The sequence below is a fragment of the Lissotriton vulgaris genome, chromosome 6, assembly GCF_964263255.1.
Source record: "Lissotriton vulgaris chromosome 6, aLisVul1.2, whole genome shotgun sequence".
Lineage (NCBI taxonomy): Eukaryota > Metazoa > Chordata > Amphibia > Caudata > Salamandridae > Lissotriton > Lissotriton vulgaris.
Window position 1 is genome coordinate 1,580,306,774 of NC_141694.1, and position 18,270 is coordinate 1,580,325,043.

General features: G+C 45.2%; 1 protein-coding gene across 17 annotated transcripts in view; it reads left to right on the plus strand.

Annotated features, from left to right (window-relative positions):
• NRXN1 (neurexin 1) overlaps window positions 1–18,270 on the plus strand; it is a 1,556,457-nt gene that overhangs the window by 1,056,778 nt on the left and 481,409 nt on the right. The window lies entirely within an intron of this gene.

Consider the following 18,270-nt stretch of genomic DNA (forward strand, 5'->3'; position numbering starts at 1 on the left):
CCCATGGTTGGGGGTAACAAGGTGAAACGCTTAGGTCCTGCGGGCCAAAATGTAGTCTCTGCAGTGCCTGCTGGGCAAAATGTAGGGCGTAGGGAGTACAGTGATATGTGACTGAAGGGTGCGGCACGTAATGTTAGTGGACCTAAAGATGAATTTGTGGCTTTTCAGCAGCTATCATTTCTACTCAAACTCAGAGATGAAGCGATTAGTGGTCAGTGCCCCGTGACATCTCCAGAACTCTCCTTCAGATCAAAGCAGTTCTTGTAAGGCATTCCAGTGCAAAGAGCTTTGAATATGTATGGACCACCTAACACATTTTCTGTGTTTGTTTAGGTAAATGTCAAAAAGGCCCAGAGTGGCTATTGTCAAATATCTGGTTAATTAACCAGGCCCAAAAATGTTAATGAGGCTGCCAAGAAAGCAACTATGGAATGCCTTCTACACTATGCAGTATCATGAAATGGGGTGGTTCTGTTATGGGGGGGAGGGGGTAATGCAGCCTTTTCTTTGGAGAAGGGCATATGGCTGAGATACCCGCCACCCCCTCTCAACACAATCCCCCAAGGATGGGAAGACGGAAACGGTTCTGAACTTGTGGAAGGCGGGAGGGAGTTACCCTCCCGGCCGTATTTATTAAAATATGAAACAAAATGAAAACGTTAAAATAACAGTTTCATATCATGTACAATTTCATTTACACATTACGATGTTCTTGGCTGACCTTAACACATCTCTAATACAAAGGTTCTCCTAGCCTATACTAAACATCCTGCAAATGCATTACTCAAACTTTGAAATTGTACATCCTAACATTACGGGCCAACGGCAAGGTCGTAACCGGTGTCAGATCCCCAATACCAGAACTCCCCCCTCACTTGTGAGGGGCGGTCGCACAGAGGACTGTACCTCTGTGCCATCTTCCAATTTCCCTTGTCTTAGCGGGGGCCCCCTGTTAACTCGACGTCATCTTAGTGGTCGTCCGAGGACTCGTGTGAGGTGTCTAGAAGGTAGCGTAGACCCCCCTCCCACCCCACACAACTTACCACATCTGCCGTCGCAGATGTCCTGGCCCCGGGAAATTCCCAGGAGGGGCCCTAGCCCCTCCTCCCCAGGGAGGGGCCTATGGCCGCCTTCCCTTTCGGCGTCCCCATCCTTAGAGGGGACCGCCTCCCCGTTTGAGGGGCCAATGGCCGCCTCCCCCCGGGCGCTCCCATCCATAATGGGTGACGCCCCACCTCTAGGGATCTTCTAATTCCTGCTCACCGATCATGACCTTACCGCCCGACCAAAATAAATACGACAATCTAAGACTAAAGTGGAGAAAAACAATATATACTTAAGCAAATCAAAGTATAATCTCTACCGAGTATCCGGCGCAACTAAAACATGCTGAAAATGAAAAAATTATCAACTTTATTACACACCAAATTACCAACTTTATTCAAAACAACCTGTAAGAAAACAATATCACGACACTCGACTTTATTCCAACAAATCGCTGTCATCAGGGGCTGGTGGGTGGGTCAAAAATGGCTCTTCGTTCCGTCTCGATCTCACGTGCAACGGGGAGGTGCAGCTTCAGAGCACAGGAACAAGAGGATGCTTCCTTGGCTTGTCGCTCCTTTTATCCTTCTTCGGGCGGGCGTGGACCCACCTCCAATCCGCCTCCAGGGCGTGGCTAGCGGTGTTGGTGTCTAGGACAACACCCTCTTGGGCGGGAAAAGGCGCGCCCCGGCTACGCCGCTTCGGGCATACCAGCTGAGACTCGCCTCCCGCCCAAAATGGCTTCCCGGGGGGATCGGGGTACTCCACCATACGTTCGGGGGGACCGAGTGGTCGCCCCTTTCCATATGGCTGAGATACCCGCCACCCCCTCTCAACACAATCCCCCAAGGATGGGAAGACGGAAACGGTTCTGAACTTGTGGAAGGCGGGAGGGAGTTACCCTCCCGGCCGTATTTATTAACATATAAAACAAAATTAAAACGTTAAAATAACAGTTTCATATCATGTACAATTTCATTTACACATTACGATGTTCTTGGCTGACCTTAACACATCTCTAATACAAAGGTTCTCCTAGCCGATACTAAACATCCTGCAAATGCATTACTCAAACTTTGAAATTGTACATCCTAACATTACGGGCCAACGGCAAGGTCGTAACCGGTGTCAGATCCCCAATACCAGAACTCCCCCCTCACTTGTGAGGGGCGGTCGCACAGAGGACTGTACCTCTGTGCCAACTTCCAATTTCTCTTGTCTTAGCGGGGGCCCCCTGTTAACTCGACGCCATCTTTAGTGGTCGTCCGAGGACTCGTTTGAGGTGTCTAGAAGGTAGCGTAGACCCCCCTCCCACCCCACACAACTTACCACATCTGCCGTTGCAGATGTCCTGGCCCCAGGAAATTTCCAGGAGGGGCCCTAGCCCCTCCTCCCCAGGGAGGGGCCTATGGCCGCCTTCCCTTTCGGCGTCCCCATCCTTAGAGGGGACCGCCTCCCCGTTTGAGGGGCCAATGGCCGCCTCCCCCCGGGCGCTCCCATCCATAATGGGTGACGCCCCACCTCTAGGGATCTTCTAATTCCTGCTCACCGATCATGACCTTACCGCCCGACCAAAACAAATACGACAATCTAAGACTAAAGTGGAGAAAAACAATATATACTTAAGCAAATCAAAGTATAATCTCTACCGAGTATCCGGCGCAACTAAAACATGCTGAAAATGAAAAAATTATCAACTTTATTACACACCAAATTACCAACTTTATTCAAAACAACCTGTAAGAAAACAATATCACGACACTCGACTTTATTCCAACAAATCGCTGTCATCAGGGGCTGGTGGGTGGGTCAAAAATGGCTCTTCGTTCCGTCTCGATCTCACGTGCAACGGGGAGGTGCAGCTTCAGAGCACAGGAACAAGAGGATGCTTCCTTGGCTTGTCGCTCCTTTTATCCTTCTTCGGGCGGGCGTGGACCCACCTCCAATCCGCCTCCAGGGCGTGGCTAGCGGTGTTGGTGTCTAGGACAACCCCCTCTTGGGCGGGAAAAGGCGCGCTCCGGCTACGCCGCTTCGGGCATACCAGCCGAGACTCGCCTCCCGCCCAAAATGGCTTCCCGGGGGGATCGGGGTACTCCACCATACGTTCGGGGGGACCGAGTGGTCGCCCCTTTCCATATGGCTGAGATACCTGCCACCCCCTCTCAACACAATCCCCCAAGGATGGGAAGACGGAAACGGTTCTGAACTTGTGGAAGGCGGGAGGGAGTTACCCTCCCGGCCGTATTTATTAACATATAAAACAAAATTAAAACGTTAAAATAACAGTTTCATATCATGTACAATTTCATTTACACATTACGATGTTCTTGGCTGACCTTAACACATCTCTAATACAAAGGTTCTCCTAGCCGATACTAAACATCCTGCAAATGCATTACTCAAACTTTGAAATTGTACATCCTAACATTACGGGCCAACGGCAAGGTCGTAACCGGTGTCAGATCCCCAATACCAGAACTCCCCCCTCACTTGTGAGGGGCGGTCGCACAGAGGACTGTACCTCTGTGCCAACTTCCAATTTCTCTTGTCTTAGCGGGGGCCCCCTGTTAACTCGACGCCATCTTTAGTGGTCGTCCGAGGACTCGTTTGAGGTGTCTAGAAGGTAGCGTAGACCCCCCTCCCACCCCACACAACTTACCACATCTGCCGTTGCAGATGTCCTGGCCCCAGGAAATTTCCAGGAGGGGCCCTAGCCCCTCCTCCCCAGGGAGGGGCCTATGGCCGCCTTCCCTTTCGGCGTCCCCATCCTTAGAGGGGACCGCCTCCCCGTTTGAGGGGCCAATGGCCGCCTCCCCCCGGGCGCTCCCATCCATAATGGGTGACGCCCCACCTCTAGGGATCTTCTAATTCCTGCTCACCGATCATGACCTTACCGCCACAGGCCGGATAGTTGACCGGCTATCCGGACCCCCCACAAAAACTCCTACTTAAAGGTCATGGCTGCAAACTCTTTAACCAAGCTACGAAGTCTCCTATGAGTAAAGAATTCCCCACCCGGGACAAATGAACTCCATCCTCTAGATACATATGGTCCCCCCTGATACACCCATGCGGAAAAGAATGCAATGTACTTGTACGGAACAATCTACCAAGTTTGTTATTCACCTTCTTCACTGAATGATTTACAGCAGCCACAGAAATAGCCCCCCGCCACACCTTTCGTGGAATCATATGGGACCATGCAATCGTGCACCCTGGAACCCTTCTCGCCAACCAACTCACTGTGGATAGTATCAACTCGAGAAGTACTCGTCTACCAGTGGTCACCAAATCATTGCCCCCAAGATGCACTATGATTACAGATGGCGGTGAACTTGTCCGCCCTAACAAACCCTCCATAAAACTTTGAAACTGGTCAATACAGAGCCCGCCCCTTCCGTAGAAGGTCACCCTGTACCCGTATTCCCCAGCCATGTGAATCATGTCACCTGCTTTGAATACGTCTGCGGCACGCCTCACGTATGAGTGGCCCACGACCCACACCACTCTTTCCTCAGCCGGTGATCTTTGACCGCTGGTTCCCAGGTGTCGGGTCGACTGCACAGTCCGCCCCGCCTCGTAAGCTCGCGACACTGTAAACCAAACAAAAACAAGAAGCGTGAGTGCAAGGCATAGGCTTCACAACATGTGCAACCGCACATACCTTTTATAACAATTCGAGGACCAAGGCCCCAACTGTTTCACCTTTTCCACACTCAGACCCCTGGCTGTAGCCTCTGTAGCAGCCCCTATCCGGAAGGAATGGGTCCCAAACTCGCACGGGTTCAAGCCCGCCGCTGCGATTGCCATCGTTAGCACCCGCTGGAACTGAAACCTGGTCAGTGGGGTGGCGTCGGCGTGCCTCAGCAAGCTTCCCCCCCATGATGCCGCCCTCTGCGCCAAATACTCCTCAACGCATGCTACCGGGCACATGGGAGATCCCGGAATCCGCTGAACCACTACACTGTCCCCGATCGCTTTCTGATCGGTCTTGGACCTGGCAAATGAGATTACCATTGTCTCCCCCTTAATTTGAATGTGCTCACGGCACAGACCTCCCCCCGTATCCTGCTTGTTCCTCGCTACCAGCTCGCTTACCCGCATAGCCCCATGGAATGCTAATGCAAAAGCGGCCCGGAATAGCACTGTCTCTGATTGAGATGAACATGTCCCAGGGAGTACGGACAGTAACAGGGCCAACCTTTCAAGACCTATCGGGTATCTTTCATCCACTCTGCAACCCTCACGGCGTTGCCACCCACGCAGCGCCTTCTGCACCAAGAAAGACGCCGTGGGATCCTGTATGCCATGGGCCCGTGCCATGAAAGAAATGGCGGCCCGGTTCCTATTGGCCATAGCCACTGATTTGCCTGCCTGATGTAATGATAATAAAAAGTTCAGGACATACTCCTCTTGGCCCCAAAGCTCCCCCCTAGCTGAACCCAAAAAGGACAAATAAGAACGGAACGCCCCTTCATAAGCCTTCCTTGTCCTGGGTGCTAGACTCTCTCCCACGAGGTCTTGTAGTCCGGGGCACCGAGAGACCAGAGAGCTTCGGGAAATGGTGCCGCCACCGGGTCCGCTGAGGGCAGAAAACCCCAGAAGGCCTGCGTACGGGAACGAGAAAGTGCATCAGCTGCCTGATTTAACACCCCTGGCACATGTCTTGCCCTAAAGTGGACGTTTAGTCTCATACACAGCAGGACAATTTCCTTCAACAGTCTCAAGATCCATTTGCAGCGTGCTGCCTGACTATTGATACACTCAACCACGGTCATATTGTCAGACCAGAACACCACAGAGCGATCCCGAAACTCCTCAGGCCATGTTTTCAAGGCCACCAGAATAGGGAACAGTTCGAGAAACCCAATGTTACCTGTCAGCCCACTCTCGTGCCACCATGTCGGCCAGGTTCGTGCTGACCAATGATTACCCAAGATGGCGCCAAAACCCACACTCCCTGCCGAGTCAGTCCACAACCCCAGCTCCACGGAGGAGACCGCTGGTTTGGTCCACACGACACGACCGTTGAAATCCGCCAGGAATGCCAACCATATGCGCATGTCCTGGCGGACCTCTGCCGAGAGCCTTGTGCGGTGGTGCCCTTCCTTAAGGCCGACCATGGCTTGAGCAATAGAGCGGGAAAAGGGGCGAGCCATCGGTATTACTCTAAGGGCAAAATTCAGCTGACCCACAGCCTGCTGCAACTGATGCAAATTTACCTTCGTCTCACTAATAAATGTTTCAAGCGATGCGTAAAACTTCGTTACCTTTTCCATAGGCAAACGGAAGCACCCCTCTTCGGAGTCGAGCTCTATTCCAAGAAACTCGAGCGAAGTAGCCGGGCCCACTGTCTTACCTGGTGCCAATGGCACGCCAAAGCGAGTCATGAGATCACAAAATTCATTCAAAGCCTGTGCACATTCTATGTCCCCGGCTGCCCCCAGAAATAGAAAATCATCAAGATAATGCATAACATGTGTAAACCCTGTTGTTCTTGTGAACGCCCATTGCAAAAAACTACTGAATTTTTCAAAATACGCACAAGAGATGGAGCAACCCATTGGCATACATTTATCCATGTAGTAGCGTCCTTGAAACATGAAACCAAGGAGACGCTGATCATCGGGGTGTACCGGGAGCAACCAGAACGCCGACTCAATGTCCGATTTGGCCATCAGCGCTCCGGGCCCCAGGCGATTCAACATGGCGACAGCCTCATCAAAAGATGCGTACCGCACCGAACAAACTCCCGGGTCAATCGCATCGTTCACCGAAAGACCCCTTGGAGCTGACAAATTATGTATCAACCTGAATTCCCCTGGGTCCTTTTTGGGGACCACTCCCAGAGGCGAACAAACAAAATTAGCAACAGGCGGCATGTCATATGGGCCGGTAACCCGACCTCGGGTCACCTCCTTCCCAATCTTTGCTTGTACCACCGCCGTATTCTGCAGAACCGACAGTTGGTTCCTACATTGCGCTTTACCCTGAAAATCCCCCGCCGGGATGCGGAAACCATATGAAAAACCATCTCGCAACACCCCAGCGGAGATATGATCCGGATATTCGTTCAGCCAAGGAATCATTGCCATGATATCAATCGGGGTAGGGAGAGGCGCCCCTCGGACTATTTCAGAACTGTTTGGCGCCCCCTCTACTTCCCGGATCACCATTTTTGGCTCTGCACATGGTCTCCGGGTGCGAGGACTGCCCGCACCCAGCACATTCATGCCTAAACCTGCAAGATCCCTGCGGCCTAGTACATTTACCTCTGCTAAAGCTCCAGCAGACCCCTTTTTTACCTGAGTTGCCATTATTCCTTGTGTGCTGATCATTGCCTGATCCTGCCCGAAAGGGCGCCCCAGATGAATGGCGGGAAAACTCGACCATATTCCCCCCTAAAGATGGCGACTTCGCCGTGCCTGACTTCTCCATTCTCTGCCAGGAAATGGAGTCGAAACAATCCCACGTCAGGGATGAGTCGTGCTCCTTGGACTTACGAAATATGCTATCGTAATAAAACCATTGATTGCCACCATATGTTCCATAAAATTCCATGATGCGTGTCTGATACACGGCTAATCCCACCAATAATTCGGGCCTACGTTCCCCCATAATTGCAATGAACATTCCAAACGCTCTGCCCCAATTGTCGATCGATTCATCAACTCTGAAACTGGCCATCTTGGCGCGCCATACACTAGGATGCAGAAACTCCTTTTGATTTTTAACATGTTCAATCTCATAGTGATCGGTCAACAAGGAAAACATGTTCACGTATTTATCAGCCCATATCCTTTCTTTTACCTCAATCGGGATATGCTGAACAACTTTTTCCCTCCTTGAAGGTACCGATCCCTCCCCCGCAATCGGCAACGGCTGCTTACCTGAACCGGCCACTGTGACCGTAGTTCCTGCCGAACCAATGCCCGATACTGGTTGTTCCACGGGAGCCTGCGGGGAAACAAAAGGAGACGGTGCCTTCGCAGCATCTTTCGATTGCCGCAACTGCTTCATTATTGCCCTGGCTTCCTCAGCCGTGGCCCCCTCGTTCTCTTTGCCTAACCATGCCGCCAACTGGGCAGCCAGCTCAGGAGGCATATCCTCCCCGCTCACTGGAGTGACTACCACAGGGATCGGTTGGCCCACATCTGGGACCAGAGTCGGGGCCTCGATCGGGGTGACCGGGTGCGCAGGGGGTGCTTCGGGAACCGGGGCCTCCCCCCCGACTCTCCCTTCTTGGCCCTTCTACCTCTCCCGCTAGGGACCACTCCCGGCAATGCTGGTCCGATGACTCTCTTAGGCCCCCCCACACCATTCATTACCGCATCTGCTTTTTCATATCCGCCATGTCTTTCATCAGCATACGAAGCATCTGATCGGTCCCGATCCTCTTTCTGACCTTCTTGCTAGGCATCGTCTGCGTATACTCCTCAAAGGTCCTAGGCAGGAAGCTCCGAACTCACTGAAAGAAGAAACACACGATTAATTCTCAAAAATGGCTCTTCGTTCCGTCTCGAGCTCACGTGCAACGGGGAGGTGCAGCTTCAGAGCACAGGAACAAGAGGATGCTTCCTTGGCTTGTCGCTCCTTTTATCCTTCTTCGGGCGGGCGCGGACCCACCTCCAATCCGCCTCCAGGGCGTGGCTAGCGGTGTTGGTGTCTAGGACAACCCCCTCTTGGGCGGGAAAAGGCGCGCCCCGGCTACGCCGCTTCGGGCATACCAGCCGAGACTCGCCTCCCGCCCAAAATGGCTTCCCGGGGGGATCGGGGTACTCCACCATACGTTCGGGGGGACCGAGTGGTCGCCCCTTTCCATTTTGAACCCTTTAGAGATCAGTTTTTGATTACACAGTGTTATGGGCTTTCCAGTACCTCATCCCTTCCAAAAGCCTGATATAGAAAGGAGGTGTCTTGAGAGAAGTAAGCATACTTACAGACAGGTATATGCAGGGAATCAATATGCAGTGCATCATAATGTATTTTGAGTTAGTAGTCTGAAGGCACTTCCTAACAGGAATCGTTCACCACCACTGCTCACAAGTCTCTTCAGGCCAATTTAGGTATAGGTTTGAATAACATCCTGCAAACAAAGTTACAAAGTGAATGTCGCCTTTTAATTTATAATGCAAGATCTGTGTGCTGCAGTAAAGCTGCTAGAAAAACATTTAAACTAACAATTTCTGTTAAAATTTAAAATCGGATCAGGCAATTATACCATTTACTCCTGCATTCCATACCTGTAATCTGTACAACTGTGCCTGTAACCTGCATACAGACAGCTGCTGTACAGGAGTGACATTTCTGCCTATTTGGAAATTAAGCTATCCTGCAAACAGAACACACATGGTTGAATTTGTTCAGCAGGTTTCGGCCACTGCAGAGTTCAAAGTACCATTGCAATGAAATGAGGGAATCAACGCAAAAAGATAAGAGAAATGATCCTGAGGATGAGGCTATCGTAATCATTATCTCAAATATGGTCAAGGAGATGGTAGAGTTGGGCACTTCCTCAGAGGGCATTTATCTGCTATACTCAAAATAGGCACGAACATCTCAAATATGCTGTTAGCAGCAAAGCATGAACTGTTGGTGAGCTGTGTTAAACCCTTCCACGTGGGGCTAATTCCCCCACGGTGCAGAGGGAGGGGCCGCGCAGGCACCACAGTACTCATGACGAGTCCAGGTCGTCATGCTGCACAGTGGTGCTGTGCTCATGACGAGCTGGACTCGTCATGACTCCGCCCCACAGGGGGGGAATTTGCAGCGCGTGGGAGGGCCAAAGCAGTATTGACGAACTCAGCTCGTTATGTGCACAACTCCACTGTGCCTCATGATGAGCTGAGCTCGTCGTAAGCATGGAAGGGGTTTTTAAACCATAAAATACCTACATTGTAAACTTGGTAAACAAGGATGTGATCTTTGCTGGGGTTGGGAAAGGTATCGTTCCACATTCCAGAAAAAGTTGACAGTTTATGAAACTTTGGGGCCCCCATCTGTTTATATTTTGTCCAGGGACTTAAACTATCTCCTGTGGCCCGAAATACTGTGCATACTGCACATTAGGGAAGCCATTTCAGACTGCGGGGATGAGACTGGCATAGCAGGGGTAGAACTTACCAAAGATGGATGACCTCTGAGTGGACTGTGATATCATGAATACGATCAGTGGGGGTGGGGATATTTTCTGAGCCATCAATTGCAATTTTACATGCACGCACAATGCCGGCTGTAACATATTATCTGAAGCTTTATGCATTCAAAACTCAAGAAAATATGATTTAAACCTAAACTAATATCCCTACATTAACGTTTGGCTCAACCTGTCAGTGATACATTGTGAAATGTTCTATTGATTTAGGATGGCTACATGCTTAAAGCTTTCATGGGGGAACAACAATAAAGTTGCAAGGTCTTATTTGAGTTGCAAGAGGCAAATCTTTGAGGTCGCCTGCATGATACACAACGTAAACACAATTTATATAGAAAAAATTGATATGAACATATATTACCTGATTATGTTTAAATCCCAGGAAAGTTTGTGCTGCTGTAAGGAACAGCAAAATAAAATATTATTGGTTGGCAAATTTCCCAGCTACTGAGGAAATGGCACAGACAGAAAGTTGCACGATGTTACATTGACGTAAATCACTCCTACTATTAGATTTCAAGTTATGTGGTCCTTTGAAGCTGGGAATCAATGCTATACTGTCCATAGGCTACAATCTAAATACTGAAGGACTTGGTAAGGTGCACGAAATACCTCGAACTTACAGCAAAACACAATGCAATGCTTCTTGTGATAAACCTATTACCTAAAGTTGTTTATATAAAGTGTGCTAGAGTTATGGTAAACTATTCACTTTCAAGATCAGCATCAGCCATCTTAAACCATGGACTATAGCTTAGCACCTAAATAAAGCCCCTTCCAAGAAGATCCGAGACCAGTCCATGTATCATGTTAAGTACCTTGCACAAGCAGTGTATTGTATTATTCATTTTATTGCACCCTGTTCAGCAGCGTCTTCATTCAGCCTTGTGAAATATCAATAACAGAAGCTTGGAAGTATCACTTACAGCTTCCTTGGCTTGACGTAGATCCAAGTACTAAATATTCAAAGGAATGTTTTTCATTTCTTGAATAAGTAGAGACAAGAAACACACAGATTTTATAGAAGAGGACTTCCCTGCTGTGCCTGCCTGAGCCTGCGGCACAGCTACTCTTTCTTGTTAATACAATGTTTGATCCCTTGTGGCGTTTTAATGCATATTATTTGCCTCCAGGGCATTCTCTAAAAATTTGATCTATGATTCTATTACAGTGGTTAATGTTAGAAGTATAGTGTTCATAGTTTATTAGTTTGGGTGGTTTGGTGTCCACCACAGGTATAAAAGTCACTGTCCTGGTATGTCCATTTAAAGGTTTCAGTAATTTAGACCTGAGCTAAACCCCTGATAGCTAAGGCACAGAGCAGCCAAGCTTAATCTAACAAAAATTTGTAAAGCATTTAGAAGTACCCAACAGTTACAAGTCAAAAACACAACACACTAAAAACCTCCTTCCATTTTAGAAAAATGGAAAAACAGTAAAACAACAGAATCTAGTAGGGGGAACCAGAGATATGAATTATTAAAGATTTAAGTGGGAAAGCATCAAAAAGCATAAAGCGCAGATGGCAGTTAAAGGTCATGGTAGATTGCACTCCAGGCACTATTCTGAAACGTTGGGTTGGACCAGTCCCTCTTTAGCTTACATCAGCCAAATCTCAGATAGTCTCTTTTACAATTCTCAAGATGACAGAAATTTACAGGGAATAATTTATACAACGTGTGTTGATTTCAGGATATTATGCAATAACAAATGTATCTCAACTAGTCCCTTTCTTCATCTGAAAGCTAGTTGGGTTTAGCTGGAGCATGTATCACTCCCGGTCGAAATTTGCATCTGCTCTGCGGGATTTAAATCCTTTGTTCAGTTCCTACTTTTATTTTTCCCAGAGAGTTTGCTGGACATAATGAAAACCAGGACCTACAAGTTTGAATACCAACTTGTCTTTATTCTTTTCAAACACGAAACTTAACAAACTGCTGATGCTCCAGAAAGTAACAAGCACGATAGAGTCTGGCAAATAATGAAAATATTATTACATTCAGATTACATTTTTCTAGGGCTTTCTACCTGAAACGGCAGTTCTATACTTCTAGAATCTATACGTTTTGCTTAATTTACATCCATCCATCATCTAACCTACCTGTGCCAAAGCCCAGGGATGCCTTGTCCTTGTTACCTATTTGCTTAATATTAATTTCACATATTTGCTCTTCATAATGAATCGAGCACAACATTCAGAATGCAACTTTCTGTTTGATGTTTCCCAATAGACACTTACCACCATGATGAAACATTTCGAGTTACTCCATAAAGTATGTTAATGATGGTGAATCTGTTTTTATGTAAAACCTAGACCTTAGTTGTGTGCATGCAAAATATGGGCCGCAGGAATTGCACACAAAAAATCTCAATTTACTCTGATCATGTTCTGTACCTACAGGGCTTATTCTATCATTCACTATTATTGTCATAAAAAAGAGTTTTGAATTTAATGTGAATAATAGAAACATTACCATTAGAACTATGAATTGGGATTGAACTCCTAATGTTAATTTTATGTATGCAGTCATGATAATAATTGTCTCAATAATAAATGATTACATAACTTTCATATTAAAAATAGCTATGTTAGTAAGATGGTCCTGGGTAAGCTTCAGATTTTCCAACAATCATGCTTGAATATAATGTAAAAATACATTATACAGGGACAGGATGCATGAGAGGGGCTTAAGGGGCAGTGGAAAAGGAGAGGAATGGAGGCTTGTTGAGATACTAAGCGGGTGATTAGGATGGCGGGCAGATTTAAGTCCGCCCGCTATCCCCGCTGTGTTGGGACCAGCCGCAAGACATGCGGTGGTCCGGCACCACGAATAAGGATGCAACGGAAAAAACGGGCAGTTGCATTCTGCAGTTCAACATTGCGGCGGGTGCTGCTTATAGCAATGCCAAGTTGCCATGTTGTGCATTTCCATGAACAAACGTGGCAGGCACCGCGCGGTGCCTGCCAACTTGTGTATGGAAATGGAGGGGGGGCCATGGGTATCCCCCAAGTGCACACCCCAACCCCTACCCCTTCGGGGCCCGCAACCATAGCAAATCCCCGCCAGCCTTTCCATGGCGGCGATGCTGCCATGGAAATGCCTTTACTCCCAGCATCCTAATATGAATGGCGGTGCCTGCTATTCTGAATTTTCTGGAAAGGTTTTATATTGGAGAGGCTGTGTCTGCAATTGAGCAAAAGAAGCCTTCTATGAATGACACAATACTCCAGGCATCTCAGCTAAATTCTACATGAAGTAGGCAGACCTTTTCCAACTGGCCTGCACATCACTAAAGGGCACTTACAGATTGTTTGAAACTGCAACTTGCACCATACTGAAATACAAGAGAGAAAATTCTTGCCATAACATATTTCTTGCTATACTAATAGATGTAATGCAGTACATATTTTTAAACAATCTTGGGGCCAGATGTGCAGCTTTCATTTTTTTCTATTTGGATGGCACTTGGCAGATGTGAATGAGTGTTAATCAACATTACTTAAGACACTTACTATACTACATTTCAATTGTGCTTTAAGCCAGATATTTTATTGTAGCCACAACATTTAAAATAATGATATCTGCATTCCAATCACTAATGCAAACCACACTATGTTGTGCAGTAAGTGATACTTGTACCTAACCTAATGGTAATCATTTAATTGATCATTTAATTGATATCAAAATATAGACCTTGCCAACTTTGATACACATATGACCAGATCTGGGCAATAAATATATTAGAAAAAAACTATATTCAGAGTTGTACTATTTGTTTGGTTCAATTGGTTGTGACTGTTGTCAATATGCTGTTTTTCTCTTTAATGTTTTTAGTTGCCCTTTGTCGCACCTTAAATCACTAAAATTACATGCAAATAGTACATTCCTATTGCATCTTGAATAGACCAGTGTGGGAAAAAACACCATGTTATCAAGATGAGAATAGGACAAGTTATTGCCAAAGTATAACTAGAGAACTGGAAAAAGCCTGGAGACAAGCCTTTTAAATATTTACACCATCACAGCATAAAAACACAATCCAGTATCTGTAAAATGGTTTCAGAAGTCCGGTGTGCAACACTCTTCTCATAACATTTGTCTATAAGTACAGACTACTTCTCTACACAATATGCTTATTCCTTTATTCACTATTATTGTCATAAAAAAGTTATGAATTAAATGTGAATAATAGAAACATTACTATTAGAACTATGAATTGAAATTGAACTCTTACTGTGAATTTTATATATGCAGTCATGATAATAATTGTCTCAATAATAAATGATTAAATAACTTACATATTAAAAATAGCTATGTCAGTAAGATGTGTGTGTGCTTTTGTATGTATGTATGTAAAAAAAATCCTGGTGAAATCCAATTGACACCTCACCATACTCAACTGAAAGCACTTGTACCCAACTATTTACCAGAAAAAAGATGTATTAGAGGGATGTAACACCCCAAAGACGCCCCCAGAAGCTATACCCCTTACAAAATACCTGCAAGTCAGCTGCTCTAAAAAGCAGAAAGCGCTAGTTTCTTTTGAAAGCATCGACATAAACTAACTATATGCTGCTATTCATTTTACTGCAGACTGGAAACTATCTAATAGTATGCCACATAAAGGTACTTACAACTGGCCAAAAGCATTTCCTGCTTGAAACTAGAACATATAATTTCAAAATATGTTATCATGTAATATAAAATATAATAATTGGGTTCTTGTGAGATAGACACTATAAGTACATCTCTGTGCTCTGCTAAATAACAACTGTCAGCCTCCTAGAAATGTTTCTAGACATCTATTTCACATTTTAGGAGTGTAATTCTCACATAACCATTATTTGCTTTCAATGTATGAATGTCTCTATGTGGCAGGTCACATTTGGTATCTTTTTGAAATGTGTTCATGATATAAGAGACCAAAAAGATCAGGAGAAAATTAGGGCAAGCATGGATGTACCATTAATGCCAAAAAGGTTTAAGTATATTTTTCTTTAGCTTTTCATATTTACATTTCTCTATGCGACCATGAGTCAATGAAAGATGTTACACATGTTGTGTTGTCCATCAAATTTGGTATCCAAATTATGGACAAGACAAAAACATAGTCCGTTAGAATTACTAGTAAACTGATTCTTTAAAAAAGTAAGAAATAAGTGTACATTGATTCTGGCTAAATTTCTTTTAATGTGATTGATTCATGAATAGGTGCATGACCTTTCCTTGTTTGCTTTGCTTTACTGTTTGTAGGTACAAATTGGATGGGTAGAGTAAATCCAAGTTTCTTGTAAAAAATCTTAGCAATTCCAAATGTTTTTCTAGAATCCATCCATCCATTCAGCCATCCATCCATCCATCCATCCATCCATCCATTTATCATAGATTGATAGAAATTTCTGAAAGTAATTTGATAGTTCATCAACTAAACAATCTGAAAAAATATGAAAAATCTATAGCAGTATATATAACCAATTAATAATGGCAATTTGCTACTTCTATATGTGCTGCATTCTGTACCACACATAGAAGTAGCAAATCACCATGATTCAATGATTGTTTTTGTGCAGGAACGAGGTACCTTCCTGTACAAAAACAATCATTAATGGCATTTTGTTCTTTGCATGTGTCCTTCAGAATGCAGCATACATAGAAAAAGCAAAAACAAGGAGAATACAAGTATTTCTCCTCGTTGTGCATGGGGTTCGTTTTTGGAGCTTCCACAGATTTACACAGCATTGTAAATCTGGGGCAGCTTCAAAAAGCAATGGGTGTTGCAGTGGAACACCCACAGATACCTGCGTGAATGGTACTATATTTACAAAGTGGAGTTAAGCCATGCAATGTGGCATAACACCGCTTTGTAAAATGGTGCAGGGCATAGCACCACTGGAACGTCATAAAAAAGTGATGGTCCGGTAACACAATCTACTTGTATATTTATGTCCCAACGAGTGTAAAAGTATATTTTGTGGACTGTGGTTGTGAAGGTGTCATTTGGGTAAATGCATTTCTCTTCAAATGGAAAGTTATGCCACTAAAGTGTTCTGGGTAACCAAAGTCTTAACAGAACCCATACTGACACAGGCAAGTGATTTTGTGCTAGAGTTCCTCTGTTAAAACAAGCAGCGAAGCTTGGTCATCATTCTTCATTTATATGTTTAAAAAAATATATATTTCTAAACATGCATTTGCACAATTACAAGATATCGTTCTGGAGAATTCACTAAGGGAGTACATTGTTTTCTCGACACCAGCAAATTCTGAAAAGGGCCAAGGGCCATTTTATCTCAAAGTAACACACTCCTTTCGTTGTAAAAACACAGCATGGCACCCACGGTATTAGTGACAGCAGGCTGAGGAGTGAAGGCTATATTTTGAGGGCATCCAATCTTTCTATAATAGCAGGCTTGGAAATCATTCTGGTACACTACAGTGCGGCGATGTCACATTTCTTGTTGGGTTCATTGTATTAAGGTGCAATCATTCCATCACTTTGCATTAGCTTTCAGAGGCATGTTTGGTAACTGCATTTGTAACGTGTTAGCCACATTTGCAAAGAAACATACCACTGTGATGCTCATTCAGGCAGGTTGTATAATAACGTTGTCACATTGCATTAGTAGAGAAAAGTTAAGAGTCAAAAGTCAGTCCATTATGTTTCAGTGACACAAAAATATTATTACTGCTTGCTCCATTGATACTAATGGAGGCAAGTCCTACAAATGCTCCTGAAACCAAAGTTTCAAAAACAGCAGGGCCGTTCACTGTAAAAAGGCGGATGAACCCATATTTAGATCAGAAACCCAGCATACTGCTTGGATTTTCAAGGCAATGACTTCAGCATTTTGTGACTGAAAAAAGGCCACACAAGGTATAGTCACTTACAGGTTTAAGAGGTGTCACCCTCTTTTTGAATCCCGGGGCATTGTGGTATTACAGAATGAGTTGCAGATGCTTGAGGTACCCCTATTCTAACCAATATGAAACATTCACTATTCACTTCTATTTTTAAAGAAAAACATAATATTAATTAAAAAAAAAATTATTACAAATGTATTGGCATCATTGCAAGTTTTAATTTTGGACAATGCAGAAAGGAATAGATTTTTCCTCTGCATTAGAAGAGTAAGTAAGTAGTAAGTGAAGTTTTATTGCGCAATTAATTAAAATCGTTGCAATGTACATACACTGGGATGAACGTTACATATTAAAAGTAAAAGTAAAAGGATAGACAAAGCAGTTAAAACAGAAATGTTGTAAATTAAAAAAAGGAAACAGAGAACGTGCGATAATGACACCAGAAAAGGAGCTTATGCTTGGTCAAAAAGCAAGTTAGGGGAATTAATTTCTAAAATAAAGTTAACAAAACGAGCCGCCAACTGCGGAAAGTCTCCTCTCTGGCAGGTCCTGATGTTGAGAAGAAGCCAAAGGGGACACAACCAGAAGTTTCTTTGGGCTCGAAGTTTTTGACAAATGCACAATATATGAATGAGGTTTTCCTCTTCCTGCTTGCAGAAGCGGCATTCAGATGAAGCTCCTTTCCTGTACCCCTGGCCAAACTTGTACGCCATCAGCGGGATTAAGCCAAAACGAAATCGCATCAACTGGAGTTTTATATGTACTTTCGTAGAAGCTGCCAGATACGATGGGAGGGTTTTCGAGGTGTATAGTTTAGAAACCCAGGGGCCATGAAAGAGCTGGGCGACGCGTTGCTCGTCGAGGTCGCTTGAGAGACTTTTTGCCTGTTTGGTTAGAAGTTTTGTTTTCGCTGCAATGGGCAACGGAGATGACCATATGTCCTTTGCTTTAAGGGATTCTAGACATGACGTCAAATATGTATTCCACGATGTTTTGTGGTTGCTGAAAACTAACCATAGGCAACTCTTTAGAGAGTGTGGGCTAGCGTGCTTTAATTTTAAGCAATAGTTAATGTAGCGTGCACTCATTATCCACCTCTGGGAGAATAATGAAAATTCTTTCCGGATTTGGGCGTGGGCAGTAGAATTTGGCAGCCGAAAAACCCTACGGTAGCATTAGAAGAGTCTGAACAGGGTTATTCTATCTCAA